This window comes from Panthera onca, chromosome C1 (genome assembly GCF_046562875.1).
Source record: "Panthera onca isolate mPanOnc1 chromosome C1, mPanOnc1 haplotype 2, whole genome shotgun sequence".
NCBI lineage: Eukaryota > Metazoa > Chordata > Mammalia > Carnivora > Felidae > Panthera > Panthera onca.
The window spans coordinates 56478949-56503451 of record NC_138346.1 but is presented as its reverse complement, the minus strand read 5'-3'; the positions used below and the strand labels follow the sequence as shown (position 1 = coordinate 56503451).

The 24503-nt window shown below is 39.4% G+C and overlaps 1 long non-coding RNA gene across 1 annotated transcript in view; it reads right to left on the bottom strand.

Annotated features, from left to right (window-relative positions):
• The window catches only part of LOC144617151 (uncharacterized), a 39009-nt gene that overhangs the window by 5848 nt on the left and 8658 nt on the right, over positions 1-24503 (bottom strand). The window contains exons 3-4 of the long non-coding RNA XR_013557252.2: positions 16103-16287; positions 3864-4051 (exon numbers count right to left, since the gene is read on the bottom strand). This is a non-coding gene — a long non-coding RNA (uncharacterized LOC144617151). The remainder of the gene's footprint in view (positions 1-3863; positions 4052-16102; positions 16288-24503) is intronic.

Here is a 24503-nt window from a genome sequence, read left to right as displayed (position 1 = left end):
AATGAACTTAAAAAAATAATTAAAACTTCAATATTAAATACTGATTTCATACCATATACCAAAAACATCACATATATTTGTACTATTCCTACAGTAACTCTACCTATTTTATAGACAAAGAAACTGAGGCACTGAAAAGTTAAAAAAATTGGCCATAGAGTAAGTGGCAGAGATTCAAATCTAGATTTCTCTACTATGAAAATCCAGGTTTCCTCTTTTACTCTACACTGAAATAAAGAAGTCCCATGGAGGGGCACCTGGCTGGCTCAGTTGAAAGAGCATGCGACCCTTGATCTTGGGGCTGTAAGTTCAAGCTCCATGTTGAGTGTAGAGATAACTAAAAAAACAATCAATCAAAGTCCCATGGGACTTTTAAAAGTCCCATGAAAATAATGAAAGTCAATGATAGTTAACTGAACTTCCATGGACTCTCTAAATCATAATTACAAATGTTTAGTTTGAATATGTGAATGTCTGGGGTTCCTGGGGTTCAGTCAGTTAAGTGTCCAACTCTTAATTTCCACTCAGGTTGTGACCTTATGTTTCCTAAGACTGAGCCCCGAGTTGGGCTCCACACTGACAGCTTGGAGCCTGCCTGGGATTCTCTCTCCTTCTCTTTCTGCTCCTCCCCCCACCCACGTCCCCCCCCAAATAAATAAATAAACATTTTTTAAAAAAGACTATGTGAATTTTTTGTAACATCCATGTGTGTATTGGGCAAGGAGTGGAGTTGGAAGCAAGGGAATGTTGGATTAAAGGCCTGCTGGCTCTGAAGTAGAATCTTTAAAGGAATTATCTTTAGTTGATTGGTGATAAATACTTTGCTTTTAACTAGCTCCTCTTTTGAAGGTGTTTTTTGTTTTTAAATGTTTATTTACTTTTGAGGGAGACAGAGCATGAGGGGAGAGGGGCAGAGAGAGAGGGAGATACAGAATCTGAAGCAGGCTCCAGGCTCTGAGCTGTCAGCACAGAGCCGGATGAGGGGTTCAAACCCACGGACTGGGAGATCATGACCTGAGCCTGAGCTTGAGCCGAAGTCATGGGGGTTTTAACCTACTGAGCCACCCAGGTGTCCTCTTTTGAGAGTGTTTGAAGGTAATGGCATTATCAGGACAGTCTTAAGGTACAGTAAGAAACTTTACCTAATTCCTAGTATAGGGGATGGAATAAAGCCCCTTTAGTAACTTAACCTACTTTGCATTTCTTTTCTTTTAAGTTTATTCATTTATTTTTGAGAGAGACAGAGACAGAGAGAGTACTCAGGGCAGGTAGAGAGGGAAACAGAGAATCCCAAGCAGGCTCCATGCTGTCAACACAGAGCCCAACATGGGACTTGAACCAAAAACCTTGAAATCATGACCTGAGCCAAAATCAAGAGTTAGAAATTTAACTGACTGAGCCACCCAGGCACCTCCTACTTTGCATTTCTGTCAGAAAGCTCCTGGTTGGCAAGGTGATCTCAACACTCTTTTCACTCTCTTCCCCTCACTGGTTGGTGGAAAAGCATGGGTCTCTGGGAACAACTGTGGTCCCAGTTCAAACTTTGGACCTCCCATTTTATCCTGTTTTGTTGGAAAAACAAAACAACCTAAGGCAAGTAAAGGTAGCACTATCCCCCAAATTAATTTGTTCTGTTTACATACACACACACACACACACACACACACACACACAGAGTGATCCAGTGGCCGCATGAAAGCAAGTCCTAAGGGTGAAAAGTGAGAATATAGGACAAATATAACAACAAGAGGAATAAAAATGATATAATGAGATCTTCATAAGGATCCCCATGACTGTTCTTCTCCCTGGGATCCTCCAAGCAAGTACCACTTTATAACAAGACTATTTCTTTGGTCAACATTTCTAAAGTAATCAAAGCCAATAGGCTTAAAAAAGAAAAGCTAATTGTTACCACTTGGACAATTGGAATCATCCAAGGGAATTTTTAAAACTTTTGATGCCCAGGTTCTACCCCCAAAGATTATGACTGAATAGGTCAGGGGTACAGCCTGGACATCAAGACTTTTAAAGCTCTCTGACTTGGGGCACCTGGGTGGCTCAGTCTGTTAAGTATCCAACTCTAGATCTCAGTTCAGGTCTTGATCTCAGGATCATGAGTTCAGGCCCCACATTGGGCTCCATGGTGTGGAGCCTACTTAAAAAAATAAATACATAAATATATAATATGATTCTAATGTGGAAAATCATCAGTGTCAGATTTGAAACATAAGATAAGATTGGCTTTCATCTATTTAAAAATAATTAGAGGCGCCTGGGTGCCTCAGCCGGTTAAGCATCTGACTTCGGCTTGGGTCATGATCTCACAGTTCGTGGGTTCGAGCCCTGTGTCAGGCTCTGTGCTGACAGCTTGGAGCCTGAAGCCTGCTTCAAATTCTGTCTCTCTTTCTCTCTGACCGTCCCCTGTTCCCTCTCTGTCTCTCTCAAAAATAAACGTTAAAAAAATTTTTTTAACATAATTAATGTGCTGTGTCTAGACAGGACAGCCTTCACCCTTGGTTCAGAATCTGGGCTATACCCCACTGACCCTTTAGAGGGTGGCTTTGATGGCCATCCCTTCCAGAGAGGACATAGTGACAGGACACACACCTGAGCCATGCACTTCTGTTGCCGTGCTAAGCCCAATTATCAGAACCACCATCCTTCTCCTGACATGATGAGGGAAGTCAGTTTCTGCGAAGTTAGAACCACCTCCGAACCTTCCTCCCCACATGTCTCTGCTATCGTTGTACAGAGATCTTGCCTGGAATGCCGAGAAGCTGTATCCCTGAGCACTTTGGGAAGTGCAGCCTCCTGGCAGGAAAGCCAAACGCTCTAAAGCCTGCTGCACTCTTGTGTGGGAGAGGTGGTCTACCTTCACTTCCAAGAGAACTTTTCTGTGATGGATTCAGTTCCAAAGTTTGCTTCTTCCAAATACATTTATCATCATCTTATTCACATGCTTTTATCTATTTCATTCTAAAAATATTACAAGAGTTTTTATCAGGGGAGGTTAACACCTTTTATTTTAGTCAAAACATTTTGAAAGAATTATATATTGTTCTAGGGGCAAATGCAAAAAACTTGGGGAAATCTTCTATAAATGACATTCATTTTACTTATTTCCACTCACCAGACATAATGTACCTGTGGCATTTCTCTGTGCACTGATTTTATTACTATTGTACATATATATATACATATATATTAATTCTCAGTTTCCAAAAGATATCATTCCATTTTCAAAATGTTATCAGTTTTGCAATTAAATCTAATTTTCCTGAATTTGAATTAAAAAACATACTCCTCAGATAATTTTCAAATGGTGTTTGAAAAGAAGAAATTACTTGCTTTAAAATCAGATCTTTAAATAAAATGACAGATTAAGAGCAGATAGATCGAGAGTGTGAAGAGAACAAAATTAATAGAGGATCAATACAAAGATGTATGATTTTAATACTATCCTGGACAAAGGTCAACAGCACAATTAAATAGATGACTTGTAAGCATTTACAAAAAAAAAAAGATCATTAGCACAGAATCATTATTGAGGCAAGAATTAACATGGAGTGTGATCCATATACCCACCTTGTTTACTCAAGAAATATTTGTGTGTGTGTGTGTGTGTGTGTGTGTGTGTGTGTGTGTTTTAATGTGTGTTTATTTTTGAGAAAGAGATGGAGTGGAGCAGGGGAGGGGCAGAGGGAGAGAGACATATACAGAATCTGGAGTAGGTTCCAGGCTCTGAGCTGTCAGCACAGTGCCCCAAGAAATACTTGTTTGATCGGCTAATACCTTAGAGTAAATCATGTATGAAAATGTTCATTTACCCCCACACCATTTGCATTTCTCCTTTAAAAGTTTACCTTCAAGGGGCACCTGGGTGGCTCATTCCATTAAGCATCTGACTTCGGCTCAGGTCATGATCTTGGGGTTTGTGAGTTCAAGCCCCGCATGGGGTTCTGTGCTGACAGCTCGGAGCCTGAGAGCCTGCTTCAGATTCTGTGTCTCCCTCTTTCTCGGCCTCTCCCCTGCTCGCACTCTGTCTCTCTCTCTCTGAAAAATAAATAAACATTAAAAACATTTTTTTAAGTTTACCTTCAAGCATTCCAGTATCTTGGTTCTTAAAAGTTAAGGCATCAAGTAAAAAAGTGTAATATAATCTACTCTGCATTTTGTTTCCTGAATATTTTACTTTATTGATTCAAATGTCAGTGGAGTAATGCAGATCTTAAATTGGTATGATTTAAGCCAAAGATAATGAGTGTTTTAGGACCTAGCCTAGGTAAAATTGTAGGTAACACTGATCTTTGAGGACCCATTTTCTCCCTTCAAGAACCCCTTCCTACCAGAGATCCTCTTCTTCAAGCTTCTTCTTGACATGCAGGAACCCCGTTACATTGCCCTTCCCAGGCCTGTCATTCCAACTTTATCCCAAATACTGTCACCTGTAGGCTTTCACTCGCCAAAACCTTATTGTATTCTGTTTCCTTAGGTTTATGAAAGTTGAGGTCTCTCTTCCCTTCTTCAAATTTCTTTTCTCACTTTTGCGTAAACCAATCCCCAAAGAAAAATGTTGTTGATTGGTCAGAGCCCAACACATCAAATTAGGCCAAGTTTACACTTGAGCAGATTTACTGCATGTTAAAGGTCATGCTCACCTCTCTTTCCCATGACACTAGATCAATTGTTAGCCTGATTCAGATTCCTAGCTCTTTTCTCATTATATTCTTTCATGTGGTCAATCAGATGATAAAATCTCAAAGCAAGTTTGAGAACAGAATTGTCCAACCTCAAAACAATCTAATCTTCCTTAAATTTGATTGAACCCTTAGCCAGCAGTCTTAAAAGTACCTGAGGCAAAACAAATGCAAAGGTTAAAAAAAAAAAAAAAAAGAAAAAAGAAGACTATCTTTATTTTAGGAGTGATCCCTTTAAGTTAGGAGTGAAGTAGTTTGTGGAAAATTGGATAAAGACTAAAAAAGGAAATTAATCTGAAGTCACATTTTGTGTTTTATCCAATAATAACAAGCCAAATATTCACAAAAATCTCACAGAAAAGGTGCCTGGTTAGTGGTAGAAATTTGTCCTGGAATGCAGTGAAGAGGAAGCTAACATACATAAATAGATATATAAAAATGATCTACTGAAATTTCTTTGTTTAACCTGGAAGCTATGGACCAGTGAACTGAAAAGAAAGAAGCAGGGACAATACTCCATTAATGAAAGAACCTGGTGAAGGTACAATAGGAAAGGGAGGGAGCTCTGGTTCTGGTCTCTGTTACCTGGAGCTCAGCTGAGAAACACTACCCGCAGGAACATGCTACTGGTTCAGATATGTTGTTATTATTTTATAAATGCTATGGAGATTTATTAAAAAAAAAAATAAAGCAAAAGAACAAAGAATAAAAACATGAAGTTTTATTTGGACTTTGCCTGTGTTTAGTAATTAAACTTTGGTCAAATTACTCAAACCACAATGAGGAGACAGCAATTTTCACTGAGCTGGGAGGAAATGATAATGAATCATTGTCAAGCACCCCACTACCTATTACCCGGGTGCTTAAGATTTGGTAGTTCTTATGTGTGTTTTTGAGATTAAACATAAATTAACTGTTTAATTTCTTAATCCTGAAAACAACATTTTCTCAGCAACATGATGCTAGCCAAGGAGGTTCCAGAATCTTCCTGAGGCTGCCCATAGGAGACTATGCAGACAAACCCATTTAAGGGAAGACTACCTCTGAAAATACCAAGATGTAGTACCTATCAAAAGGATTGGGGTATTTTAATTCAAGGTAAAAAACTGAAACATGTTCCTGGAGCAGAATATCTGTTAGATGCCTCAAAATCAGCCCAGCCAAACAACTCTCTTTATAGCTTTCTTTATCCCTTCTGACTCCTACCTTACCCTTATAGCCTGAGGAGTTAGTGGTACTGTCATCATCCACTCAGTTTAAGAAACTGAACTCTTACCTTATTCTTTTTTTTTTTTTTTTTAATGTTTATTTTTGAGAGAGTGAATAGAGAGTAAGTGGGGGAGGGGCAGAGAGAGAATCCCAAGTAGGTTCCATACTGTCAACGCAGAGCCTGACACGGCACTTGATCTCACAAACCAAGAGATCATGACCTGAGCCGAAACTAAGAGTCAGATGCTTAACTGACTGAACCACCCAGATGTCCCCCTACTTTCTTTCTTTAAGCAGTTACTAAATCTTGTAAACTTCCTCAGAAGGTGTTTGTTTTCCTTACATATATCCAACAACTCTGCCCCATCACTCCTGACTAGTCTATCCCCTCCTCTGCCTTATTCACCCCTAATAACAATACAGTTAGCTGAAATGAAATAATTGATGCATTAAAAACAAAAATCCAATTGAGTAAATGTGAGATCTAATTGGCTTTCTTAAATGATTCATAAATCAGGCAGCATCCCATCTAACAAGTACAAAGGAGCTCTGAAGAGCTATACAAAAAGGAAGGTTTTTATAGGAATGAGGGTGGGGCAAGAAAGTTATCAAGCCAAAAATAAAAAGAAATGATTGTTTCAAGCAAGGTCACTTTTCCTTATGGGGAAGGGGAGTGGGGGGGGGGTCTTATTATATAGATTACCTCATCTTCCTTTGGGGTATGGAGAGAGCCCATGTGACAGATTACCTCCCTGGTGCTGATCAGAAAATTCCTGACTGACTTTCCTGACTGACTGGTTAAGACTGCATTTCTGGGAAGGTTACAATTAGGCTAAGTATTATGCCCCAGTTTGTTGATGTGGCCTAGTATAATATATGACTCCATTTTGGGCCTGTGGTGTGTTTTTGTTGTTGTTTTTTTAATGTTTATTTTTGAGAGACAGAGACAGAGCATGAGCAGGAGAGGAACAGAGAGAAGGGGACACAGAATCCAAAGCAGGCTCCAGGCTCTGAGCTGCCAGCACAGAGCCTGACGTGGGGCTTGAACTCACAAACCGTGAGATCATGACCTGAGCCAAAGTCTGACACTTAAACAACTGAGACACCAGGTGTCCCTTGGTCTATGGTTTTCTTTTTGACAACGTATATTTATAAACACCTTGAAAAAGAGGAAAAAAATTTAGATTTAATTCCTGCCATTGGGCACCTGGGTGGCTCAGTTGGTTAATCCAACTTTGACTCAGGTCATGATCTCACAGTTCGTGAGTTTGAGCCCCACATCTGGCTCTCTTCTGTCAGCCTGCTTAGGAGCCTCTGTCCCCCTCCCTCTGCCTGTCCCCCACTTGTGCTTTCTCTCCCTCTCTCTCAAAAATAAACATTTTTAAAACAATTTTTAAGATTTAATTCATCAATGTCATCTGCTGAAAATACATGGATTTTATAAAATAATTCATATTATAAAAATTACAAATACATAGGAGAGAAGGCATAATGAAGCTTGATGACCTGTCACCTCTCATTGTTCCTCCTGTCTGCTCTTCTCCCAACTTTTTTTCTCCTGGAATATTTTGAAGCAAATTTGTTCATCATATTGGCTCACCAGTATGTATTTCATATACTGAATTTTTGAAATTTTAGTATCACTCAAAGAAAGAGAGAGGAGAAATTTGTGGCTAACAGTTGAGAACATAATCTGTCCCCTTAACAAGGGTTTTTCTTTAGGAATTTTTCCTAATTATCTATCTTCCTTTCCTTCATAAATTGCTCTTTAAGTTTAACAATTATATTGAATTCAATTATTTAAATTTAAGTAGGAGTTTTTATGCTGAATTGTGAGTTCTCAACTAACAAACTGTCCTCAAGTAAAATTAAATTCTTGAATTTTACTCCCAGATCAACAACACTTTATAGGTCACATACTTGAATGTTAAATATGGGCCTAGATAATCATTTGTCAATGAGATTAAGTCACTTATTTCCAGGATATCCCATAATTCAATATTAAAGTGAAGTATTATCTATTTTCACTCTTGTATAAACAATCCTATATTCTGACTATTCTATTTAATATGCATGAATTTCTTTTCTTTTTAAAAAATTTTTAATTGAGGGGTGGCTGGGTGGCTCAGTGGGTTAAGCATCCCACTCTTGATCTCAGCTCAGATCTTGATCTCAGGATCATGAGTTCAAGCCCCACATTGGGCTCCATGCAGGGCATAGAGGCTACTTAACATAAAATAACAAAATTTTTAATCAAAGTATAGTTGACATATGTTACGTTAGATTCAGGTATATGACATAGTGATTCAACCTTTATGTACACAGATAAATGCTCACCACAATATAGTTGCCATCTGTCACCATACACAGTTATTAATTTACCTACTCTTAAACATCTAAGTTATCAGTAAGGGACCCTTCATCAAGAGTGCTTATTTTTATCAACAAAATTGAGAGGGCCCTTTTGAGAATTTGCTTGAAGACCCAGATTTGAAGTTTATTTTATTATTAATTAAAGATTTTATTTTTATGTAATCTCTACACCTGACACGGGGCTCGAACTCACAACTCTGAGATAAAAATCACATGCTCTACCTACTGAGCCAGCCAGGCACCCTCAGATTTGAGGTTTAGACTCAGCTTTGTTTTGTTTGTTGTTGTTTTGAGAAAATTGTCAAACCATTAATTTTTTTATATTATGGATGAATGTGTGTTTCACTGATAAGATTCAAGCAGTCTACAACGCCCTGGGGTGTTAAAAAGAATGCAGGGATAGTGAGTGCACCCAGAAGCACCTTTCTTTCTCCTCTCTACCCATTCAGATATTATTCATCCTTAACAATGCCATTCAGTGGGGCACCTGGGTGGCTCAGTCAGTTGAGTGTCCAATTCTTTTTTTTTTAAATGTTTATTTTTATTTGTGAGAGAGAGAGAGAGACAGCACACAAGTGGAAGAGAGGCAGAGAGAGACAGAGAAAGAAACAGAGAACCTGAAGCAGGCTCCAGGCTCCAAGCAGTCAGCACAGAGCCCAACACAGGGCTTGAACCTGCAAACTGTGAAATCATGACCTGAGCTGAAGTCGGAGGCTTAACCGACTGAGCCAGGTGCCCCAAGTGTCCAATTCTTGATTTCGGTTCAGGTCATGATTTCAAGGTTCATGAATTCAAGCCTCACATAGGGCTCTGCACTGGCAGCACAGAGCCTGCCTGGGATTCTCTCTCTGTACCTCCCCTGCTTGTTCTCTCTCTCTCTCTCAAAATAAATATTTTTTAAAAATACCATTCAAAAGTTTCATCTTGTGATGTTGTTATTTATCACTAGAGATGTATATTTGGCCTTCATCCCTGTTTCTGTTACACAGATCCTCAAACCCTGGGAATTTCCTAAGTGATGAAAGCAATAAAGATGTCTTATATTAATGAGGTGACTTTTGGAAAGCACTGAAGAATGGGGGCAGGTTGCCAGGAGAGCAACCTTGTGATTAGAGAGTTGGAACTTTCAGTCCCCGACCCTGCCTCTGTGGAGGGGAGAGGGTCTGGAGATTGAGTAAATGGCCAGTGATATAATCAATCATGCCTAATGAAGCCTCCATAAAAACCCGAAAAGATGGGGTTCAGAGAACCTCCATGTTGGTGAACCCATGGAGGTACTGGGAAAACAGCACACCCAGAGGGGGCTTGGAAGCTCCTTAACCTTTCCCCTTTCCCCATGTCTTGCCCTATGCATCTCTTCCATCTGGCTGTTCCTGAGTTTCATCATTTTATAATAAACCACTAATCTGGTAAGCAAAATGTTTCCCTGGGCTCTGGAACCTCTCCGATCTGTAGTTGGCCCATCAGAAGCACAAGTGACAATTTGGGCCTGCAACTCATGTCTAAAGGGAGTGGGAGGCAGTCTTGCAAGACTGAGCTTTTAATCTGTGGAATCTGATGCTGTCTCAGAGTAGATAGTGTCAGCATTGAATTGAATTGTAGCGCAGCTGGTGCCCAAGAATTGCCTGTTGGTGTGGGGAAACCCCTCTTCCACGTTGGAATTGGATGCAGAACCCTTACATCTCCATCATGAAATTTTCCAAGATCCTTGAGACCATCAACAATTTCCTCACTTCTCTGAGGCACTTTAGGCCACACAAATCAGTACTTCTATATTGTCTCCCTGTTCTAACTATATTATGAGGACAAAGAAGGTGTCTTGGGCCCTTTTTAGCATTTCCAAAGCTTTACATAGTGCTGCACATATACATGATTTTCAATAAATTCTTAATTAACTAGGATATAACAAAGAATCTCAGGACTCTGAAAGATGAAATTTACATCCAAGCACTAGAATGCCTCTAAATTCATATTGTAACAATGATTTATTATGTATGCAATTTGAAGATATTAGCATAAAAATAGGTTTTTATCAGTTATTCCTAGAGCCACTTGCTTTTGTACCTTACATACATCCAGAATTTTATTTTTTCTGGTTCATATAGTGGGCTTATGTGTAAGCCCAATTTACTAGACAACAAAGTGTAAGGGAGACTAAGTGCTCTTGCTTTATGTGGTAGGTAGAAACCCAGGGCAGTGAGATGGAGGAGAGGCAGGGAGGAATGGGAAGCAACATACACGTGGGCTGAATGGGAAAGCAGTGCCACAAGGTAGTCAGCCAATGAGAAGGAATGGTGAGAGTCAGTGTGGGTCGCCCCACACTGCCACTTTGACATATTGATTATTTTTTTAAACTTTATTGTGTTTTTTTTTTATAATACACAAGTGAGGGAGGAACGGAAAGAAAGGGAAAGAGAGAGAATCCCAGGCAGGCTCTGCACGGCCTGTACAATGTCCGATCGGGGGCTCGAACTCACAAACCGTGAGACCATGACCTGAGCTGAAATCAAGAGTTGGACGCTTACCAGACTGAGCCACCTAGGTGCCTCAACATATTATTTTGAACTAAAGTTACTTAAGAAACAGCTGGTACAGGAAGGACCCTTTGTCCCCCTGAAAGTAGGAAATAAAAACTCCAGTGAAGGCTACCCTCCCTGCACCTGAAGGGTAGAAAGCATCCTTATCACCAGAGACAGAGAATTCAGGGCCAAGAAGGCTATATATTGCCCCTCATTTATTTGCCACCCCAAGCCCAAATCCTTTTGTCAGTTCTTCGCAAATAATTATTCCTTTGCTTAAAAAGTATAAAGTTTACCTGCTTTGGTCACTTCAGGGAGTCTCATATTTTTATGGGCTCCTTAATGTTTGAAATTAAATCCCTCTCCTGTTCATCTGTCCTGTCAATTTAATTATTAGACCAACCAAAGAACCTAGTGGGGACACCGCAGGCTCTGATGTGTGCTCCAAGCTGTTTGCACAAGCTGTTTCCTGGGAGTCCCAGGAAGCCATAACATGGTCCAGAAGGGGGAGTTGTCCCAAGAAAATCATGAAGGTGCAGATTTTTCTGTAGGTAGTTGAGAGCAGGAGACTGGTTCTGCTGGATTTAGGCCTGGAGGCCATTCCCAAATGTTCCTCTCTGCCATGTCAGCACTGCTCGTTATCTGCAGATGACATACAGGCATTTGGCACAAGTGGCCAAATGAGAGATCAAAGGCTTTGTTTGTTAGGCAGCAATTTTTTGTTTTGTTATTCTATTATGTAATCTACCAAGGAATTGATTATTGACATTCAACAGTTGATACTGCAGCCATTTACTTTGAGCAGAGAATTATCAAAGCAGGATGGTGTGGAGATGTTAGGAATTCTATGATGAGAGATTACTAGGTGATAATTATAGCTTCACTTTAAATTGTGTATTGCAAGATACCTGCTTTGTTTGTCTTGTGGATGAAGAAGTAGGGAGGAGTCGAGGATTGAGCCTGTCTCTGAACCTAATTTCTCAGGAGAGTTCTTACAAATCATTCATTTTTCTTGCATGAAAAGGTATCATACACTTTTTTCTTTTTGTTTTTTTCTATTTTTAATTTATATCCAAGTTAGTTGGCATACAGTACAATAATGATTTCAGGAGTAGAATCCAGTGATTCATCCCCTACACATAACACCCAGTACTCATCCCAACAAGTATCCTCCTTAATGCCCCTTGCCCATTTAGCCCATCCCCCCATCCCCAACCTATCCAGCAACCCTCAGTTTGTTCTCTATATTTAAGCGTCTCTTATATATTATCCCCCTCCCTGTTTTTATATTATTTTTGCTTCTCTTCCCTTCTATTCATCTGTTTTGTATCTTAAATTCCACATGAGTGAAGTCATACAGTTGTTTTCCCCTAATTTCACTTAGCATAATACACTCTAGTTCCATCCACATTGTTGCAAATGGCAAAATTTCATTCTTTTTGATTGCTGAGTAATACTCCATTGCATATATATACCACATGTTCTTTATCCATTCATCTGTCGATGGACACTTGGGCTCTTACCATACTTTGGCTATTGTTGATAGTGCTGCTACAAATACTGGGGTGTATGTGCCCCTTTGAAACATCACACTTGTCATACACTAATTTTTTTAAGTAAACTCTACACCCAACATGGGGCTCAAACTCACAACCTGGAGATCAAGAGTTTCATGCTTTACCAACTGAGCCAGCCAGGCACCCCAATATCATACACTATTCTGATTACAATTTATTCTATTTTGCTCTTCAATCTGAGAGATTTATTATATCTTTTGAGAAAGTAGTTAGTGACTTATTTTAACCCCTTAACTCACACATCAAATTAAATAAAACATAATTAGCATCTAAATTTCACACCACTTTGGAAAGCCAATTCTGAGTTTTAAGAAATGAATTGCCTGTAAGTTGAAAGAATCAAATGAGGAAAGATTTGAAAGCACAAAAAATAAGCCTGTAAGGCTTGAGGCCACCAGAAGAGAAAGCTCTGGTACAGGTGTCCCACATCACCATGCATGGTGAGCTGTACTGACTCCTCATGGAGAATTTTCACTACAAAACTGCTAATAAAGGAAGCAACTCAATATTATACCTTCAATGTTTAAGGCATCTTACTACAAATATACTTGGCAGGTTATGGCCTTTATTTCAGAAATTTAAAGCTTCAGGGCCACCAGGGTGGCTCACTCGATTAAACCTCTGATTTCAGCTCAGGGCATGATCTTGTGGTTTGTGAGTTCAAGCCCCTCATTGGGTGAACTCGAGCCCTGCATTGGGTGAACTTGAGCCTCACTTTGGGTGAGCCCCACTTCTCTCTCCCCGTCTTTCTCTCTCTCTCTCTCTGGCCCCTCATGGGATTCTCTTCCCCCCCCCCTTCCCCCCCCCCCCCCGCCCCTCACTCACTTGCACACTCTTTCTCTCAAAAATTAATTAATTAATTAAAATATAATTTTTGTCACATTAGCTAACATATAGTGTATACAGTGTAGTCTTGGCTTCAGGAGTAGATTCCCATGATTTATCACTTACATACAACACCCAGTGTTCATCCCAACAAGTGCCCTCCTCAATGCCCCTCACCTATTTCCCTGCTCCCCAAGCCCCCACCCCCATCAACCCTTAGTTTGTTCTTTGTATTTAAGAGTCTCTTATGGTTTGCCTCCCTCTCTGTTTGAACTTCTTTTTTCTTCCCTTCCCCTATGGTCTTCTGTTAAGTTTCTCTAAAAAATATTAGAAATTTAAAGCTTCCATGGGATGGCATCTAAATTCTGCACGGAGGCCCAGGGCAGCCAAAGCTATTACTACTTCTACTGTCTGTGCAGAAGAGCCATGAAGAGAGATGAGGGTGAGTGGCTCACCAAATGAGACGTTTATCTCACTCTATCTCTGTTTCTGTTCAGATTCAGAGTCCTCTTCCAGTCTTACTATTAGCCGTATGACCTTAGGAAAATTACTTAGCTTCTCTGACCCACAGTGTCCTACTCTCTAAAATGGAGATAATAGACCTACTTATGACCAATAAAAAAGATTAACTGAAACAATTTGCAAACATTTTTGGCAACTAGTGGGCTCTTTAAGCAAGTTTCTAGCCACCTCCTACCTTTTAAATATAGGTGGAAAGGAGAAGTCACACTGCTTCCTATCTTGTTATCTTTATTGCCTAGAAATTCAAACTCACAGCAGAGGAAATAGAGCAAAATCTAATGTTGAAATCGACAGAGAGCCAAGAATGGAGGAAATGGCTGTATTGTTCTGACCTGAGAATTATTTAACTCCAGTAAAACAGATTCTCAAAGGAATAAGCAAGAATTCTTAAAATGTTTAGATTTTTAAATTTTTTTACTATTTAAGAATTTGACTTTGTGGGGGCACCTGGGTGGCTCAGTCGATTAAGCATCAGAATCCCGCTCAGGATGATCTCATGGTTTGTGGGTTCAAGTCCCACATTGGGCTCTGCGCTGACAGCTTGGAGCCTGCTTTGGATCCTCTGTCTCTGTCTCTGTCTCTCACAAAAATAAATAAACATAAAAAAAAAAAAAAGAATTGGACTTTGTGAATGCTTTTTATTTTATGTTTTTTTAATCCCCCAACCTGCAAAGGTTGAGAGAGCTCTATAAGACTTTTTAAAAAATGTTTATTTATTTATTTAAAAAAATTTTTTTAACGTTTATTTATTTTTGAGACAGAGAGAGACAGAGCATGAACAGGGGAGGGCCAGAGAGAGAGGGAGACACAGAATCTGAAGCAGGCTCCAGGCTCTGAGCTGTCAGCACAGAGCCTGACGCGGGGCTGGAACTCACAGAGCGTGAGATCATGACCTGAGCCAAAGTCGGACACTTAACCGACTGAGCCACCCAGGCGCCCCAAAAATGTTTATTTATTTTGAGAGAGAGAGAGAGAGAGAGAGAGAGAGAGAGAGAGAGAGAGCGCGCGCACAAGCAGAGGACAGGCAAAGAGAGAGAGGGAGACACAGAATCCAAATCAGGCTCCAGGCTCTGAGCTGTCAGCACAGATGACAGCTATGGCCTCGAACCCACAAACAATGAAATCATGACCTGAGCCGAAGTCAGATGCTCAACCAACCAAGGGACCTAGGAGCCCCCTATGAATGCTTTTTAGAAACAATCGTTGCTCCACATTTTAAGGGATACTTTAATGACACCCTTGGACTTGGCTCACACTACCATGTAAAAAAATGTATTGGCTAGAATGTGTTATTCTTGGCAACTAAAAATAGCCTGCTGTCTGTCCTTTCCATCTCTATGTTGAAAGACTCCTTCCAGTTCTGAAAGGTGTGTGGTCATTAAAGCATGAACAAAACTGAAATGTTTGGGCCTAAGGACTTTAGCTTGAGGACTTCAGAACACATGTTTCTTATAGCTGAGATGGCGCCTTGTCCATCATGGCATTGCAAATATTAATAAATATAGAAATAAGCTTTTTGTTATCAAATAGCATACTGTTCAAAACTTAATTATAAGACTAAAGGAAGTTTTTCAAATTTGTCTCCATAGAAAATCTCAACATTAGTGATGTATTTAATGTCTATTTATATTTTTGAGCCACAACTAATTATGAATATAGGAGAATCACTTAAAAGTTGTTTTTCCTATAACAGAAACCATAAACATGGTCACTTCTTATTTCATATCTGTGAATACTGTGATTCAGATAATACAAATTTAAAAAATCTATCAGGTAATAATTATGGGGTAAATGAACAAAGCTTTATTGATAAAGGTGAGGCCTCATTTGAGTTTTGTTTCCTCTCTAAAAAGTGCTTCATTTTATGTAGTCCCAGATTTTTCTTATTCCTTTTTGTTACCTCAATAGTGTTTTATATCAATAATTAGAAGGGTAAAATATGGTATAAATTAATGAGGGAGTTGGACTACATAATTTCTAATATTTCCTCCAGGTCTAATATTCTATGTTCTATTATAAGAATATTTCATAAAGAAAGTTAGAGGTGAATAACATCATCATAGAAACATGAACTAAGTGAAATGCCTGAGGGGTAGAATCCTTTCTCAAATCCAATCAGGCAATTTCTTTTTGATGGGTTTGAATATATATTTGGAACTTCATTATTATAGATTATAGTAACTCAAAAGAAATGAGGTCCCTAGAGAGTAAGCAACATACTCACAGTTACAAGTCAACTCAGTGCAGTGTTAAAATGATCAAATATGAAGAGAAAAATATTTCAATAACATTTTTAGATTTTATCTGCCTGTCTTCATTTTGGCTACTGCAACAAATACTACACAGTAGGTGACTTGAACAACAACCATTCATTTCTTACAGTTCTGGAGACTGGGGAGTCCAAGATCAAGGTGCCAGCAGATCTGGTATCTGGTGAGAGCCCTCTTCCTCGTTTGCAGATGGCAGCAATATTGCCAGATCCTCACATGGCAGAGAAGAAATCATCTTTTTCATACCAGTATTGCTCCTACAAAGTGTTGAAGCTCCAACTGAACATCATAAAATCTAGCTCGCATACAAAGAGAAAATGTCAAGGAGTATGAAAATGTAGTAATTGTTACTATTTTCAAATGTCATTGATCTCCGGTTTGCTTCACTTGTCATCTCCCATTTTCTTTGCTGTGATGAATAAGACTGATCTTTAACATCCAGGAGCCCTAAGGCCAAGGTTGATGGATCAAAGATAGCTACCTGAGGTAAAATAGTCCACTGGCCTCCCTGTATCACATCATATTCTGTCTCTCTCCCCTCATTCTTACCCCTCTCAAATATTTTGATCAGACACCTAAAGCCTGAAGGTAGCTATGCTGATTAGGTCATACAAACTTGGAGGCTGTCTGCTATTTTGGGAACATGTGCATTAATGTGCTGGCTACATGAAAGAGGAAAATGGAGTAGATGGGCTAAGAGAAAGGAAGAGGAGACACCGCTTGGCCCCAGCGAGACAGAAAAAGGAAGAATATGGATTTCTTGGTTCCTGATAGCTTCAGTTATAGTCTGATTTCCCATGAAGCCTGACTATGTTTGATTCTGTGAGGTCTTTACTATTACATGTCCCCACCCCTTTTATTTGAATTAATTAGAGTAGATTTCTCTTCCTTACTTACAAAAAAGAAGCTGAAACAACTGAGGATATACCCCCAGTGACTGCCTGTAGGGCTGGCTTGACCTGGGATAGGGAGTTAAACAGAAAGCAACACTTGGAAGGACTTCATGGACCATCTAAGGTCTTGGTTTACAAAGTTTAATATTGCTAGTTTCCTGGGAACAATGGTATGAGTGCCCCGCCTGGAATTAACTAACCTGAAGTGCTTCCTGAAGGCAGACTGGGTGACCCAGGAAGACTGAGGAAGCAGAGAGCACCCACCAGCTGGAGCTTACCCACCCTATCAGCTACACCATGCTAACAATATTTTACCTTTCAGTAAACAGCAGTACTCACTGAAGGAGAGTCAGTTTTCTAAATTTAGGGATTTAACCCTAATTATCGACAGTTCTAACTTTAACGGTTACACCAGTATGTGGCCAGTTTGTCTTTGTTACGTATTATAAGGTCTAGACTAAGAAATGTGTAATTCCAAAACTGGGAAATCAAGGTTATTTTTTTGGAAAAGAAGAAAAAGCTCAAAATTATTTCAAATTGAGGAATCAAAATATGTGACAATTCTTCCTCAGATACATGGAAGTAAGTGTTCTGAACATGTTAGCACATTCTGAGGTGCTTCATGCCAAATGGTTTATTAAGCTGCTTGGGTCACTGCTTAGGTGTTTTGAACCTTCCTTTCTCCCTTCCCCCCAAAATATTTTTATTGCTCTATTATCTAATAACAATAAGTTTCTGATTTTCTTTTTTTTCAGTATTGATTTATTCTGAGAGAGAGAGACAGCGGGCGAATGTGGCAGAGAGACAGGAAGAGAGGACCCAAAGCAGATCCACACTGACAGCAGACAGCCCACCGTGGGGCTCCAACTCACCAACCATGAGATCACGACCTGAGCTGAAGTTGGATGCTTAACTGATTAACAATCTAGTACATCTGAGAGTATTTAAAATATTATAACTACAGCTTCAAAAGACCACGGTAGTATTTGGACTGAGCAGTATTCACAGTCAATATTGCAAGCCTGAAGTAAACACACAGCATATGTTGGTTAGCACGCTCTGTGAATAAGCTATATGGTATGTAAACAAATCCAGAGCTGTATTATCATTAGAAAGTCAAAATGGTTAGTCCTACCAGAAGGAGTTTGCTTATGCCTTGCAAAAAGGAAAGGGGGGGGGGGGGGCGGGGAAGAAGACGTTCAGGGTTGTATTTACTTTCTCCCTACAAAACTTTGTCCCTAGTGTATTTCTTATAATGTCCAATTTCTTACTTGTGGTCCTGTTTGTTCTCTTATGCTCACTCCCAAAAGCAATCTGAATTGCACCTGGTTTTCTTCTTACAGTTTTGTGACTGTCATAATTGCTACAAGGGACTAACTGAAAGCACAGATCTGTCATATACACTGCAGAATAACATTGTTTGGATTTAATGTTGCTCAACTGTAAAAATAACTCATTAACTCAACCTTCATCCCATTTGTGCCTGTCATTTGGTATGGATTTAAGGTCATTTCCATTGTGTGAACTGATAACACAACTGAAAGCATATTTATTCGCCTGCTAACTTTTGAAAGGATTGTAGGTTACCACCATCTAAATCATGCTAGATCAATGCTGATGAAGAATCAATAAATACCTATTTCCTTAGCCTAAGTCAATTCCTTATAGCTCCATTTTTTTAGCAATTTTCTCCATTTTGTTCTGAGACATAATAATAACATTAATATATAATAGCTAACTTTGAGTTTTTCTATATAACATGTTTTAATTAAATTAATCCTTACAAGAAACTTATAAAAACCTTGTAAAAACCCAAAATAGGATCACTTGTAAGAACTCTGAAATAATAGGAGAGACACTAACAGAGCAGTAGGGATTAAGTAGATAGCATCTCAAATGTCGTTGTTGTTATTTGTAAACACAGGCAAATAATCTCAATTTGGTAGGACTAACCATATTGAACTTTACAATGATTACATATCTCTGGTCTTGTTTACATCCTGTAATCTTGTAATATGAAGAAGGTTCTAGTATTTAGTACCTCCTTTCATATAGGAAAGTTACAGAGATAGGAAGGGGTAGTGCTGAGGTTCAAAACTACATAGTCTGGCTCCCAAATCCTTGCTGTAAATCACAAATTAAATGGCAGATCAAAGCAGAGTTCCCTTACAAATTGAAGGGATCATCCATACTTTCTCCTGCTGCTGCTCACCAGAGCCCATTCCCTCAGCAGGCCAGAGGTCCAGGTCCTATATTAGAGGTTCTGATTAAGGTCTTTCCTATTCCCCTTAATCCTACCTCTAGACTCTTGAGGCAGCATGATGAAGAAGGGTATCCACCAGGCTCCCTTCCCTCCTGGGACTCATTTTCTGAAGAAGCCATTTCACATACAATTTACGGTGAAGATGGGACAGGACTAGTCTTAGCCAAAATGCTAAGATAGAGAACTTTTGGTACCTTCTCAGCCAACAAAACCCATTTGCCAGCCTCTCGGTTATTGGAACTATCCTATTTTGACACTCAGTTCCCTCACAAGGGCTGCCTTTGGGCTGCTCAGAGCCCTCACAAAGGCCCTCCACTCAGCACTGCCCTCCATCTTGGAAGTCTCATTCTTCAAACTACCTCTCTTTCTGTTGCAGAAAGTTCTAGTTATTCCTCAATATCTGTGTCTTCCTTCTTCCATAATGACAGAGCTCCTGATTCCTGGCTCCCTTGCAGTTAGTTATGGCCATGTGAGTTTTGCCCAGTAGGGTAAGAACATACATTGTATGTGCAGTTTACAGGAAATGTCCTTAAAGGAAGGTGAAGTACCCTTCATTCCCCCTTTCATTTTGCTGCAAATGAAATTGGCTGCAACGTAGATTAAATTTCTAGGGTGAAGTATAGCAGATAACAAGACTGAAGGAGCCTACATCTCCTAGTCTTATTGAATGCCATGACAAATTTGGACTGACAACCTTGAGAACTAAAAAAAGACTTCTGGAATATGATGGAGAAACAAATTTCTACCTCACTTACTCTTATCTGGAGTATTTTTGTTACTTGCAGGCAACCTTAACATAACTATTCCCCTTTTTTACTACTGAGTACAAAGACTTGTGGCTTTGTTAATATAAACACAAGAGTAGCCTCTCTATACACCACAGAACTTTAGGTGCTGGTTCCTTCCGATTCAGCCAGCGAATACTAAAAGGATTCGGAAAAATCCTTTCTTGAGATAAAAACTCAGCATGCAAGCCTACTGACATGCATACTACTATTTTGCTTTTAGAAGTTGAATATCATGTAGCTTTTTCTTTTGTGTCCTTTCCATCTCAAATCCTAATTTCCCAGTTCTGCCAGCTAGATCCACACTTCTGCCAACTAGAGCAAAGATTGCATTCTAAGGAAAGCAAAAGAGAAGGGCACTATAAATGGTTTTCAAAGTGTTATCCCTTTTAAGTTACTTGAAGGAAAAGAGTTAAGTCTTGTTCCTTTGCATTCCTCATGCCATATTTCCCATCCACATAGCCACCAGAGTTCATCTTTTAAAAATGACATAGGGCACCTGGGTGGCTCAGTTGGTTAATTGTCCCACTCTTAATTTCAGCTCAGGTCATGATCTCACAGTCCTGAGACAGAGCCCCGCGAAGGGCTCCACACTGAGCACGGAGTCTGCTTGGGATTCTCTCTCCCCCTGTCCCTCCTTTGCTCATGCACACAGTGCGCTCTCTCAAAATAAGTAAATGAACTTTTTTTTTTTTTTTTAAATGACAGACAAGCTCATAGAGACAGAAAGTAGATTTGAGATTATCAGGGCTGGGAGGAGGGTGGAACAGGAAGGGGAGTTATGGTTTAATGGTTCCAGAGTTCCTCTTTACAGTAGTAGATAAATTTTGGAAATAGCAGTGATGGTTATACAACATTGTGAATGTAATTAATGTCACTGAATTGTACACTTAAAAATAGCTAAAATGGGTAGGGGGGGAGTGCCTGGGTGGCTCAGTTGGTTAAGCATCCAACTATAGCTCAGGTCATGATCTCACAATTCTTGAGTTTGAGCCCCACATTGGGCTCTGTGCTGATAGCTCAGAGCCTGGAGCCTGCTTCAGATTCTGTGTCTCCCTCTCTCTCTGCTCCCCCCACCACTCGCATCCTGTCTTTCTCTCTCTCTCTCAAAAATAAACATTTTAGAAAATAGCTAAAATGGTATATTTTATGTTGTATATATTTTACCACAGTGAAAATAAAGTGCCAGAAAAAAATGTCTATTAAGGGAATAAAGAGAATGATGCCCACCCTTAAGCCTTATAATAATCTGCCTCTTCCCATACCTACTTCTTTTTATTCTATTTTCTAATTTTTATGTATACTTCTGGAGGTTAAGGAATGTAAGATACACTGCCATGGCAACCAGCATATTTTGTTTGCTTAGCTGAATAATTGTAAATAAAATCACTTCTCTTGGTACATGGTTTTATCTATATTCAATGATGTGGGCACAAGGAGAAGTAACTTTTTTATTAATTTAAATTTTAGTTAGTCAACATACATTGCAATATTGGTTTCAGGAGCAGAATTCAGTGATTCATCACTTACATACGACATAAGTGCCCTCCTTAAGGAGAAGTGACTTCTTAGTAGCCCATACCAAGATTCCGTTTACAGAGAGAGACTTTGAGCAGAACTCTAAGGTGAAAGAGAACCAGAGATTGGGACCAACACCACTTTAGCTACTCCATGTAACAAAGCAGAGAGAAAACACCTGAATTACATGTAAGCCTGTGAAACCTACATCCTTGTTTAGCTTACATATTATTTGTTCTCTAAGAGTATGTATAATTTATATAGTGTATAGGATTAGCAGAATCCCTTTCATATTTTGTCTCCAGGAAATAATTTAACTAAATGAAGAAATCCCAAAGCTCCATTTTAGGAAAACTGAAGTATGAAAATGTTCTTGGTGGGAAGCACATGACACTAGATCCCAGGATATTAACTAAGGCAATGATAGTAAATGGACCAGATGAACCAGAAGAAAGGGAAATACAGGGAAATGAAAATGAGCACATAAAACAAAAGGATTTAAATGCATGTGGGAATCTAAGTAAATAAAATGAAAAGAGATAGGGGGATGACTGAAAAGACTGGCAGTCTTAACTGTCTTCCATTCTTCAATCCCTCACAGAGAGTTATTTAAATGTCCTCCATCAAATATGTCTTGAGCATTACTACATTTGCAGAAACATGAAAGCATTTTTCCATTCTTCTATAAGACAGGAGATTGCATAACTCAGGGTAATTTAATCTTCTCTACCTTCTACGTGTTCACAGCCGTATACTGATAAGATTGTAGCCAGGGCCAGAGAGATAGGTAGCAGAATAGGAAGTAGCTATTATGGTGGTGACTTATGAAAAGAGCCTCTGTCCAAAACCAATTCCTCCACTGACTTGCCTCCATGACTCAAATTCCCACCCTTGGAAAATGTTTGCTTTAGGTTAAGTATTATTGTCACAAGAAATTTTCTTAAGACGTAGCTTTCCCTTGGGATAGTTACAACAACCCCAAGCTGTGGGATTTGTTGTCAGTGGGAGCTCAGAAGACCATGGAAGGAACGAGGTGCAGGACAGCTGGATTTCCAAATGTATGCTCTCTCAACATCTCACACAGAAGTCTCTTGTCACTATACATATTACAAGGCATATTTAAAAAAATTTTTTTGGAGATTTATTTTCTTTATGTTTATTTATTTATTTATTGTGAGACAGAGAGAGAGTGTGTGTATGTGTGTGTGTGTGTGTGCGCACCTGCACACTCATGAGCTGGGGAGGGGCAGAGAGAGAGGGAGAGAATCCCAAGCAGGCTCCACACTGTCAGCACAGGGGCCCAACATGGGGCTAGATCTCATGAACTGTGAGATCATGACCTGAGCCGAAATCAAGAATCGGATGCTTAACACACTAAGCCACCCAGGCACTCCAAGGCATATTAAAATTTTCGTATTTTGAGCAAAAGTCTATTCAAATGGGACAGTGTCCAATCTAGCAAAAAGAAAGGTGCTCCAAAGAGCTGTACAAAATGAAAGACTTTTATATTGGCAGGAGGGAGCAGACATGAGGAAGTTATACCAGGCAAAAGAATGGGTTGGTTATCACAAGGTTACCTTCCTTTAACAGATGGCAGGGGCCTATGTTACCTAAATAGTGCTGATCAGATGATTCCTGATCGACTGGTTTAGGAGTCCATTTCTGCTTGAGTGAAACTTCGATCAAGTCTTGGATTGGTGGGAGAATTTAGCCTAAACAACTCCATTTCAGGTCTATTGTCTTATTTTTAACAACATACTTTCCTCATTTAATGTCCCATATTGCTACTGATAACTATTTCCCTTTAAATTTTTTTAAATTAGTGTTTGTTTGTTTATTTATTTATGTGATCTCTACACTCAATGTGGGGCTTCAATTCACGACCCGGGCGAGATCAAGAGTTGCACGGTCTATTTACTAAGCCAGTCAGGTGCCCCGCACATTTAATTTTAATTAATTATATTTGGGTTATATTCTCTTGACTCTTCCTACACAAACACATAGACAACTCTTAATTTACAAACAAGTAAAACACTCACATACTAATTTCAGCCTCCTGATGCAGATAAATTCTGAAAAGCAATAGAGCTTTTGGTGAATCTTGGGCTGTGAATGTGAAAGAAGGGATGATTCCCCAGTTCAGGATGAGCCTAGGCTGGCTGACTTTAAGGACAATCTTGCTGGCTCACATACATATCAGCCACTTTCTCCCTTTCCTCGTCCCCCAATCTTTCCACATATTGCCTAAAATTCCACCCTCTCCAGTTTGTTCTGATTAATACAATTCAAATGCACCTAAGAGAGAATTCAAGTTAACTTTTTAAGATTAGTGCCAGCCTGGGGCACCTGGCTGGCTCAGTCAATAGAGCATGTGACTTGATTTTGAGGTTGTGAGTTCGAACCCCAAGTTGGGTATAGAGATTACTTAAAAATAAAAAATCTTTTTTTTAAATGTTTGTTTATATTTGAGAGGGGGAAAGGCAGAGAGAAAGGGAGATGGAGGGTCCAAAGCAAGCTCCATAATGACAGCAGAGAGCCATGAGATCATGACCTGAGCTGAAGTTAGACACCCAACTAACTGAGCCACAAGACGCCCCCCAAAATAAAAAAATCTTAAGGGGAAAAAAAAAAAAAAAGACTAGTGGGGCATGACACAAAGGACATAGAAGCCAACTTTGGGGCAATTTACATATCAAAAGGAATAATGACTGCAACTGATTATAAAACATTTAATAAAAAAAAACCAAGGTAATGTGACTATAGAAGAGAATTTCCTTATTTCTAGCTCATGCAGGCTAAAGTACTAAGGGAAAAGTATCATGTTTGTAATCTATTTCCATACAAAAACAAAAAATTATGGCACATGGTCAATTGTTGAATATAGTTGGTAGGTATAAAAGGTGATTTTTGTACGGTTCTTTTGACTTTTCTGTATTTTTTTTAAATTTCTGTAGGAGCACCTGGGTGGCTCAGTCAGTTAAGCATCTGACTTCGGCTCAGATCATAATCTCTCAATTTCCTGAGTTCGAGATCTACATCGGACTCTGCACTG